Source organism: Arachis hypogaea, chromosome 15, assembly GCF_003086295.3.
Source record: "Arachis hypogaea cultivar Tifrunner chromosome 15, arahy.Tifrunner.gnm2.J5K5, whole genome shotgun sequence".
NCBI classification, from domain to species: Eukaryota; Viridiplantae; Streptophyta; class Magnoliopsida; order Fabales; family Fabaceae; genus Arachis; species Arachis hypogaea.
This window is the reverse complement of record NC_092050.1, coordinates 73,701,230-73,712,823: the sequence shown is the minus strand read 5'-3', so window position 1 is coordinate 73,712,823 and position 11,594 is coordinate 73,701,230. Positions and strand designations below refer to the sequence as shown.

General features: G+C 32.0%; 1 non-coding gene across 1 annotated transcript; it reads left to right on the top strand.

Annotated features, from left to right (window-relative positions):
• Window positions 1-1,203: 1,203 nt before the first annotated feature.
• Window positions 1,204-1,311, top strand: LOC112753886 (small nucleolar RNA R71). The gene has a single exon (XR_003178248.1). It is a non-coding gene; the product is annotated as a small nucleolar RNA R71 (small nucleolar RNA).
• The last annotated feature ends 10,283 nt before the right edge of the window (window positions 1,312-11,594 follow it).

Below are 11,594 nucleotides of genomic sequence, written 5' to 3'. Positions count from 1 at the left end.
CATGAGGTTTATCCCTGACCCAAGGTCACATAGAGCCTTCTCAAAGGTCATGGTGCCTATGGTACAAGGTATTAAGAACTTTCCAGGATCCTGTTTCTTCTGAGGCAATCTCAGTTGATCCAGATCACTTAGTTCATTGGTGAACAAGGGAGGTTCATCTTCCTAAGTCTCAATACCAAATAATTTGGCATTCAACTTCATGATTGCACCAAGAAACTTGGCAGTTTGCTCTTCAGTAACATCCTCATTCTCTTCAGAAGAGGAATACTCATCAGAGTTCATGAATGGCATAAGGAGGTTTAATGGAATCTCTATGGTCTCTAGATGAGCCTCAGATTCCTTTGGTTCCTCAGAGGGAAACTCCTTATTGATCACTGGATGTCCCAGGAGGTCTTTCTTACTGGGATTCACGTCCTCTCCTTCCCTTACAGGTTCGGCCATGGTGATTAATTCAATGGCCTTGCACTCTCCTTTTGGATTTTCTTCTGTATTGCTTGGGAGAGTACTAGGAGGGATTTCAGTAATCCTTTTACTCAGCTGGCCCACTTGTGCCTCCAAATTTCTAATGGAGGACCTTGTTTCATTCATGAAACTTACAGTGGCCTTAGATAGATCAGAGACTAAGTTTGCTAAATTAGAGGTATTTTGTTCAGAGTTCTCTGTCTGTTGCTGAGTGGATGATGGAAAAGGTTTACTATTGTTAAACCTATTTCTTCCACCATTATTAAAGCCTTGTTGAGGCTTTTATTGATCCTTCCATGAGAGATTTGGGTGATTTCTCCATGAGGGGTTATAGGTGTTTCCATATGGTTCACCCATGTAATTCATCTCTGCTATTGTAGGGTTTTCAGGATCATAAGCTTCTTCTTCAGAAGATGCCTCTTGAGTACTGTTGGATGCAGCTTGCATTCTACTCAGACTCTGAGAAATCATATTGACTTGCTGAGTCAATATTTTATTCTGAGCCAGTATGGCATTTAGAGTATCAATTTCAAGAACTCCCTTCTTCATAGGTGTCCCATTACTCACAGGATTCCTCTCAGAAGTGTACATGAACTGGTTATTAGCAACCATGTCAATGAGTTCTTGAGCTTCTGCAGGCGTTTTCTTTAGGTGAATGGATCCACCTGCAGAAGTATCCAATGACATCTTAGCCAATTCAGATAGACCATCATAGAATATATCCAGGATGGTCCATTCTGAAAGCATGTCAGAAGGACACTTTTTGGTCAGTTCTTTGTATCTCTCCCAAGCTTCATAGAGGGATTCACCTTCTTTCTGTCTGAAGGTCTGAACATCCACTCTAAGCTTACTCAGCTTTTGAGGAGGAAAGAACTTGGCTAAGAAAGCCTTGACCAGCTTATCCCAAGAGTTCAGGCTATCCTTAGGTTGAGAGTCCAACCATACTCTAGCTCTGTCTTTTACAGCAAAAGGGAAAAGTATGAGCCTGTAGACTTCAGGATCTACTCCATTAGTCTTAACAGTATCACATATCTGCAAGAATTCAGTTAAGAACTGAAAATGATCTTCAGATGGAAGCCCATAAAACTTGCAGTTCTGCTGCATCAGAGAAACTAATTGAGGTTTCAGCTCAAAATTGTTTGCTCCAATGGCAGGAATGGAGATGCTTCTTCCATGTAAATTGGAATTAGGTGCAGTAAAGTCACCAAGCATTCTCCTTGCATTATTATTATTTTCGGCTGCCATCTCCTCTTCTTGTTCGAAAATTTCTGAAAGGTTGTCTCTGGACTGTTGTATTTTAGCTTCTCTTAGTTTCCTTTTCAGAGTCCTTTCAGGTTCTGGATCAGCTTCAACAAGAATGCCTTTTTCCTTGTTCCTGCTCATAAGAAAGAGAAAAGAACAAGAAAAGAAGAGGAATCCTCTATGTTACAGTAAAGAGGTTCCTTATTGTTAGTAGAAGAAGAAAAGGAATAGGGGTGAAGAAGAATGAAGAATCCAAACACAAGGGTAAGGATAGGAGCAGTGATGTGAGATGAGGGAGAAGGATTTTCGAAAATTATTTTTGAAAAAGAGTTAGTGATTTTCGAAAATAGTTTTTGAAAAAGGTTTGTAATTTTTCGAAAATTAAAATAAAAAATTAAAATAATTAGTCAATAAAAAAGAAATTTTGAAAAAGAGGGAAGATATTTTCGAAAATTGGAGAGAGAGAGAGTTAGTTAGGTAGTTTTGAAAAAGATAAGAAACAAACAAAAAGTTAGTTAGTTAGTTGAAACAAATTTTGAAAAGATAAGGAGTTAGGAAGTTAGAAAAGATATTTTGAAATTAGTTTTGAAAAAGGTTTGATTTTTAAAATCACAATTAATGACTTGATTCACAAGAAATCATGAGATATGATTCTAGAATTTAAAGTTTGAATCTTTCTTAACAAGCAAGTAACAAACTTGAAATTTTTGAATCAAAACATTAATTGATGATGTTATTTTCGAAAATTATGTGATAAAGATAAGAAAAAGATTTTTGAAAAATATTTTTAAAATTTTCAAAAATAACTAAGAAAAATGAAAAAGATTTGATTTTTGAAAAAGATTTTGAAAAAGATAAGATTTTTAAATTGAAAATTTGATTTGACTCATAAAAACAACTATATTTTAAAAATTTTTGAAAAAGTCAACTCAAATTTTCGAATTTGATGAGAGAAAAAGGGAAAGATATTTTTTTTATTTTTGAATTTTTAATAATGAGAGGGAAAAGCATGAAAAAGACTCAATGCATGAAAATTTTGGATCAAAACAATGAATGCATGCAAGAATGCTATGAATGTCAAGATGAACACGAAGAATACTTTGAATGTCAAGATGAACATCAATAACTTATTTTTGAAAATTTTTATATGCAAAGAAAACATGCAAGACACCAAACTTAGAAATCTTTCATGTTTAGACACTATGAATGCAAAAATGCACATGAAAAACAAGAAAAGATGCAAAACATGAAAACATCAAGATCAAACAAGAAGACTTACCAAGAACAACTTGAAGATTATGAAGAACACTATGAATGCATGAATTTTCGAAAAATGCAAGATGAATATGCAATTGACACCAAACTTTAAATCTGACTCAAGACTCAAACAAGAAATACAAAATATTTTTTTGATTTTTATGATTTTATGATTTTTTTGTATTTTCTTTTAATTTTTTTTTCGAAAATCATTTTGAAAAAGAAAAATAAGGATTTCAAAATTTTTAATATACAGGAATCTTATGCTCTTTAGTCTAAAGCTCCAATCAAAGGGTCAGGCATGCCTTAATAGCCAGCCAAGCTTTAGTATGTAACTCAGACATGACACGCCTGACATTCCCTACCCAGAAGGATTAGACATGGCTTTACAGCCAGCCAAGCTTCAACATGCTTCATGAAATACTAGAATTCATTCTTAAAAATTCTGAAGAAAAAATATATTTTTGAAAACATTTTTATTTTAAAATTTTTTCGAAAACAAAGGAGAAATTTTTGAAAGATTTTTGAAAAAATTTTTGAAAAGAAAACAAAAAGAAAATTACCTAATCTGAGCAACAAGATGAACCGTCAGTTGTCCAAACTCGAACAATCCCCGGCAACGGCGCCAAAAACTTGGTGCACGAAATTGTGATCTCAGGCAAAGGCGCTAAAAACTCTGTACGCACGTCTTAATAAATTGTTTTTCATTCACAACTTCGATACAACTAACCAGCAAGTGCACTGGGTCGTCCAAGTAATAAATCTTACGTGAGTAAGGGTCGATCCCACGGAGATTGTTGGTATGAAGCAAGCTATGGTCACCTTGTAAATCTCAGTCAGGCAGATATCAAAATGTTATGGAGTTTTCGAAATTAAATAATAAGTAAACATAAAATAAGGATAGAAACACTTATGTATATCATTGGTGAGAATTTCAGATAAGCGCATAGAGATGCTTTCATTCCTCTGAACTTCTGCTTTCCTGCTGTCTTCATCCAATCAATCCTACTCCTTTCCATGGCTGGCTTTATGTAAGGACATCACCGTTGTCAATGGCTACTTTTAATCCTCTCTGGAAAATGGTCCGATGTGCTGTCACTGCATGGCTAATCGTCTGGAGGCATCACCCTTGCCAATGGCTGCATCCTATCCTCTTGTGAAAATGGTCCAAATGCTCTGTCACAGCACGGCTAATCATCTGAGGTTCTCGATCATACTGGAATAGGATTCACCCTCCTTTTGCGTCTGTCACTACGCCCAGCACTCGCGAGTTTGAAGTTCGTCACAGTCATTCAATCCCAGAGTCCTACTCGGAATACCACAGACAAGGTTTAGACTTTCCGGACTCTCATGAATGCCGCCATCAATCTAGCTTATACCACGAAGATTCTGATTAAGAGATCCAAGAGATACTCATTCAATCTAAGGTAGAATGGAAGTGGTTGTCAGGCACGCGTTCATAGGGAATGATGATGATTATCACGTTCATCACATTCAGGTTGAAGTGCGAATGAATATCTTAGAAGCGGAATAAGTTGAATAGAATAGAAAAACAGTAGTACTTTGCATTAATCTTTGAGGAACAGCAGAGCTCCACACCTTAATCTATGGAGTGCAGAAACTCTACCGTTGAAAATACATAAGTGGAAGGTCCAGGCATGGCCGAATGGCCAGCCCCTCTGATCTAAGAACTAGGCATCCAAAGATGTTCAAAGATGTTCCGAAGATCTCTAATACAATAGTAAAAAGTCCTATTTATAATAAACTAGCTACTAGGGTTTACAGAAGTAAGTAATTGATGCATAAATCAACTTCCGGGGCCCACTTGGTGTGTGCTTGGGCTGAGCTTGAACGTTACACGTGCAGAGGCTCTTTCTGGAGTTGAACGCCAGGTTGTAACGTATTTCTGGCGTTCAACTCTGGTTTGTGACTTGTTTCTGGCGTTTAACTCCAGACAGCAGCATAGAACTGGCGTTCAACACCCTTTTATGTCATCTAAACTCGGCCAAAGTATGAACAATTATACACTGCTGGAAAGCCCTGGATGTCTACTTTCCAACACAATTAGAAGCGCGCCATTTTGAGTTCTGTAGCTCCAGAAAATCCACTTTGAGTGCAGGGAGGTCAGAATCCAACAACATCAGCAGTCCTTCTTCAACCTCTGAATCTGATTTTTGCTCAAGTCCCTCAATTTCAGCCAGAAAATACCTGAAATCACAGAAAAACACATAAACTCATAGTAAAGTCCAGAAATGTAAATTTAACATAAAAACTAATAAAAATATCCCTAAAAGTAACTAGATTTTACTAAAAACATACTAAAAACAATGCCAAAAAGCGTATAAATTATCCACTCATCAGGACATAAGAAGGTATTATATATCATTTCATTGTTGATTGTAGTGTATTTGGCTTACCAGCTTTTCTCAAGAATAAGTTTACAGAAATCACTTGATCAAGGTTCAATTGTTGCCACCATAGCTGCTGTTTGTATCACTATTGCATCTTTGTTACTTCTTATCTGAATTGCTTTAGAATGATGTATACTCATAATATGTTGTATATAATAATGCCTGGAAGTGGTGATCATTGTGTAATATATCATATCTGGATTCTGTATTTTTTTTTTTTACTAATTATTACTGATTCAAATAAAGGGGTTAGCTTTGTTCTGTGATAGAAATTGGCATTCAGAGAATGATTTTATATATAGAGTTATATCTTATATTCAGGAATTGTGTTATAAAAGATTTAATTTTTAAATTTTGATATTAAAAAATAAAATTTTAATTTGAGAATATGTAAATGAGATGAGATTAATGAATGATTTAAAATTAAAAATAAATAAATAATTACAGGATTTATGGAGGTTTAAAAATCTCACAAAATAGTTAATTTTTGTTAAATTAAAAAATCTATTTATGGGGATTTTAAACGGCCACAAAAGTAATTTAAAACCTCCACAAAATCTAATATAAAATCCCCACTAAACACATACAAAACCTCCACTGAATAGATTGTGGAGGTTTTTGAAAACCCCCACAAAAGACCTCGTGGCACCTCAAATTTTGGGGGTTTTAGAAACCCCACAAAACATTTAGTGGGGGTCATAAACCTCCACAAATAAGAAAAAAAACTGCCACAAATAAACAAAAACCTTGTAGTGAAACATAAATCACTAAACCAACTTAAATCCAATAGTATCTAATAACATTGATTGAAAGTCACTATTTTTGTTGCGAGTCATGGTTGCCAGATGAAGATGGCCTTGCGGGCGACGAGGTTTGTGTATTGTCCAAATAATCCAGCTCTACAGCAACGTCAACTGGCAAATTGCCTCCTTACTGTTGGATCAGATATCCCAAAACCTCTATCGACGGTCTCTTTGCATGCTCTTCTTCTATCTTAGCTGTTAATTCTGCAATCCTCCTTTCATACTCTTCATTTGGCTCACCAGAACCCGACGGTTGTCCAGTAGCAATACCAAATACTTGGATAGGACATGGTCCAGCACCTAAGACACGAACTCATCTTGGGTGCTCCTTTCCAAGAACTTGTGCTAGCGAATTATTTTGTGAAAGGTGCTTAGAGGATTCATCCTGCCTTTCAAGTCTCAACGTTTGCAATTGCTTCCTACAAATATACAAGAAATTGGAAAGGCATGATTTAAAATTAGCATGATATATACAATAAGATAAGTTTAAAATTTTCAGACATTACTTACACTAACATCACGCGTATCGAGATGGATATAAGAGCCATTTTTTTCTTATGAGTGATGATAACAACTCTCTTCTACCAACGGGCCTTCTTTGTTCTTTCTCCTATATAATTGATATCGACATAATTATGTAAATAACAACACCATATTTAGGAAGATTAATCAAAATCTCAATGCAAATAATTGCTTATTACCACATCGTCATTTTTTGCCAATGTTTTGGAGCCCCCAATATGTGTGTAAAGTTTCTTGCTCCAATTTAAAGCGTTTTGGTTACACTTTTTCTATGAACAAATAACAAAACAAATATAAATGAGAATCGGATGCTGAATATAAAATGTAAGGAGTATAATATGTATACACACGTATGTTTTTATGGAAATAATAAAAAATACCAAAGCTTACCTTTGTTTCTTCCTTCTGACGATATTCAAGGAACCATTTCCAGTGACTTTCTTCTATTCTTGATGGGTGATGCTTAAGATTTTCCTCAAAAGTTCTTGTTTCTTTGTAACACTTATGATACAAGTTGTGTCTTGTATCCTTCTAGTTCTTTCCTATCCGTTGCATAATTTTGCGCTTTATTTCCTCCGGCATCGTCCTCATAGTGAAAGACCCGTTGCAATTAGTTGCCATTGTCATTAACCAAAACCAACTAACAAGGATAAGACTGGTAATTTGAAGAATATCCACAACCATTACAGACTACTTTAAATTGAAAAACTATAACACTCAAATCCAGCAGTCGCAATTACGTATAAGATAGAAATGCTGAAATAAACATGTGGAAAATGAAATCTAAAAATTTAACCAGCCATATAATTTACTTGTGTAAAAACTCTTACCCAAAAAAATTGAATACTAAAATTGTTTAAAATGGTCAAACTAAAAAATATACCTTAATCATGTCGTATGCATGTTCCTTCTTAGCTTTGTTCACGTGCTTCCAACTCTCTTTACATATGGGAAATTGGGAATAGTCAGCACCCAAACTTTCTAAAAAATCACTGAATAGTCCAGCTGCCTGACCAATTGGTTGCAATTCTTTGTTAAATGTGAGTATTATCTTTGTATTGGAAGGAAGTGCTACAGCTTCCTCTAAAGATTTATTTATATTCAACTTTGAACTGTTTTCTCTAAAGTTTTTTTCGGCCTTTATAAATAGTTTTTACATAACAATTATACGCACTCTCTATGCACCTCACCTCCATGACTGGTTTATTTATTCATACTTAAATGATTTTTTTTTTCGTATGAAATTGTTTTGGTTTCACACGATGAATTTTTTTTAAAGATTTTTTAAGGCCTTAATTTTCACACCAATAGACAATTATCTGGATCTTCAACCAGGTAAGTAAACATTTATCTGCATCTTATGTATGTATTATTTGATACTCCATTTTATACTTATTCTAATTTTAATCTAATTTAAATTAATTTTAAACTATTATTTCACCACTACTGAAAATAGACTGTCTTGGACACTATATATTTTTCTTTCTTTAGCAGTAGCCTTTCTCTTAAAAAAGAAATTTTTTTTTTATTTTCATCATCATATTTCTAAAAAAAATAGAATATATAAAATATTAAATATTTTAAAGAAAATTTTATCATAATGATAAATATTAAAAATTATAATAAATGCTAATTGATAATTTGAATTTTTTTACCGAAACAAAGATACAACTAAAAAAAATTCAAAATAATATTAAAAAAAATAGAATTATATAATTTTATAAAAATAATACATAACATTATAATTATTTGAAATTTAGCTTGGAACCTAAAAGATGAAAACTTTGACCTCGTATAACACCAATAATTATTGAATATCTTAATTTTGTGTCTAAAAATTTCATCTAAAAAATTAATAGAACTTAAAATAATATTAAACTAAATTATTGCCAAAAGTTAATTATCAAAACTTGTTATAATCTACTATAGTAGTTTTTCTTCAACCTGTAAGACTTTAACTAGATAAATTTACCAAAATCCAAAACCCATTATAATAAATTTGGCATAAAACATTACCAACTGAATGAATTATGAGAGTATGGAACACGCATATATGACTTTACTGTAAATTAGGGGAACCAAATTAGCTAAGAAAAATGTTTGAAGAAGCATTACTGAAAACAATATCATATAAGCACCATATTTCAAAAATCAAAACATGTTCACAACAACAGACTCACAAATGGCCAAATCGAGTTTTATAAATATTTCAAAAGAAGCCATAAAAATTAAACCACATCAACCGCATAGTAAATTTTCCATCTTCAAAAAATATTTCACCAACAGCCATCAAACAACACCAAACCTAGAAACTATAACGCCACTAACCTTCAATGGAGAGCATGACAACGCAGAAATGACGACGATTGGTGATACGGTGGCGAGCGACGACACGACAGCAACCGGGATAGACGGCGGAGAGTGGCGACACGACAGCGACCGGGCAAGACGACGAGCGATGAGACCAACACTAGACTATGCCGACTAGCTCAAAGCCTTGGACAGACGACAACCACGAACGGCTGCCGTGACACCGTTGAAGCAATCGGGTTTGGTGGGTTTGGTTTTTTAACTCTGGAAAATGGAGGTTTTGTTGGTGACGAGACCAAATTTGAAAAAATTCACGAAAGGAAGGGATTTTGGGGGAAGGGGGGACGCGTTGGGGTTTTGAGTTTTTTTTTTGTTATTTTATTAGTAAGTGTATTTATTGTGTTGTGGGCCATATTTTTATTATATTGCCATTTCTTTAAGCGGTACTATATTTTTTAAGTTATATAGTATACTTAAATCTTTACCGAACAAATTAAATGGAATAGACGTTATATATAATGATAGAGATGAATAATAATTGTTTTATGTTATTTATCATATGTTAAATTATATTTAAAAATAGTATAGAATTAGAAAATGTATAATTTCAGATACTAAAATAATAATTGAAAAATTCAAATGATACCATTTTGGATCTTGTATTTTAAATTGGGTAGTGGCTGATTGTAAAATAATATTTATTGATTTGAAATTATAGTTTTTTTTCAAAATAAAAATAGAAACATAATGGTTAACATTTAGTTACTATAATTTGAAATATGAATAGAATGGTTCCAATAATATGTTAATTTTAAAAGATGTATGTATTTATGTATGAAAAAGTTAAATTTATTATTTTGAAAATACTACTATTGGTCTATTTTATAACAACAAATTTATTATTTTTTTATAACAACAAATTTAAAATGTCAGATCCAAAATTTTACCATAAAATGCTAAATAAAAATAATTAATTTTGTCAAAAAAAAATAAAAAAATTCTTCAATAATTATTCTACTAATTCTTCTACTGGTTAGATGTGTTAACAACTAACACAAATAACAGCAGAACTTACAAGACTATATTCCTAAGCCATATTGGGTCCGATAATTAAATGAATAAAAAATAATTCTAGCATGCCAAAAATAGGATATTGGTGGGTGAGAGTGGGTTAAACTATGTTGGAAGATGATATAAAAGAAAAGCCAATAGGACCGAATACACAGATTCACGGAAATAATTCATATTTAACAAAGATTTTTTCCTATTATAAATAAAAAAGCCATGATTTTCCTAATAAAAATATGACTTATTCCTATGTAGTTTTGTGTTTGTCTATATACTATGGAGACGATGATAATGGTTGCTATCAATCGTTGTGAAACTTAAGAATTTGATTTAGCCATTATTTTTAGAATTTGAAGTGGAGATCGTTGAGGGTTACGCTAACTCTATAAAAATTACAGAGTTCGCCGGGAGTGTGGCGTACTTGCTCTAAATAAAAAAAAAAATCACATTTGAAAAATTAAAGTTGAAAAATAGGGTTATAAAAAATAATTATTTTTTATTTTATTTTAGAAAAAAAATCTAAAAGAAAAGCTAATAAGACTGAATAATTGATTAATTAAAATAAAAATTAAATTCACCTGTATTAAAATAAAATGCAATACAAATACGAGGAAATAAAAAAGTATAGCAAAAAATATTAACAAAAATTTAAATAAATTATTCCTAATAAAATTACCTTAATTGACAAATACTTAATAATTTTATTAAGTTAAAACCGAGTTAATTAGTACGAGTCCAAATAATATCTATATCAAACATTTATTATATACAGTTTCCAAACAACGAAAACATGTAAATTAAAAATAAAAAATCTTTTATGACCGTCCATTATTCTAGGAATTTTATTATGTCGTCCCTAAATAACTACCATTAATTTCTCTATAAAGTGATATAAAATATTTTAATTAAGGTACATGAATAGTGGAATATTTAAAATATATTAGAATTTAATTTAATTATTAATCAATCATACTTTACCTAAAATAAAAATACATACGACCAATTGTTATGATACATAATAAATAATTTACATAAAACAAATAGAATTAACAAAATATTTCATTCAAACATTAGTTATACATTTAAATATTTAACGTACATTGACGAAATTTTAAATAATAACAACGTAAAAAACATAAAAAAAAATTTCATAAGATTATTGGTTGTTGTATTTTTTTTTTAAAATATTGTTGGTCACATTTATTTTCATTAAAATAGTAGTAAGAGAAGGAAAGATATTTCTAATTTTGTGCAAACCTATGTAAATTTCATAGTGATTGCAATTTGCTAAACTTAATTAAAGCAATAAACTAAATTGGGATCATTCTGATGAATGAAAATTTTTACAAGTTTGTTTTCTCATAATTTGTATGTCCACTATTAATTAGCTCGATATATTTTGATACTATACTAGATATTGATAAAAGCTGGATTTCAAAGTCACAGAATAGTGTGGAATATAGGCAAGGATTGAACTGTTTTTTAGAATTTGCATTTGCGAATGCATCCTCCGATGGCA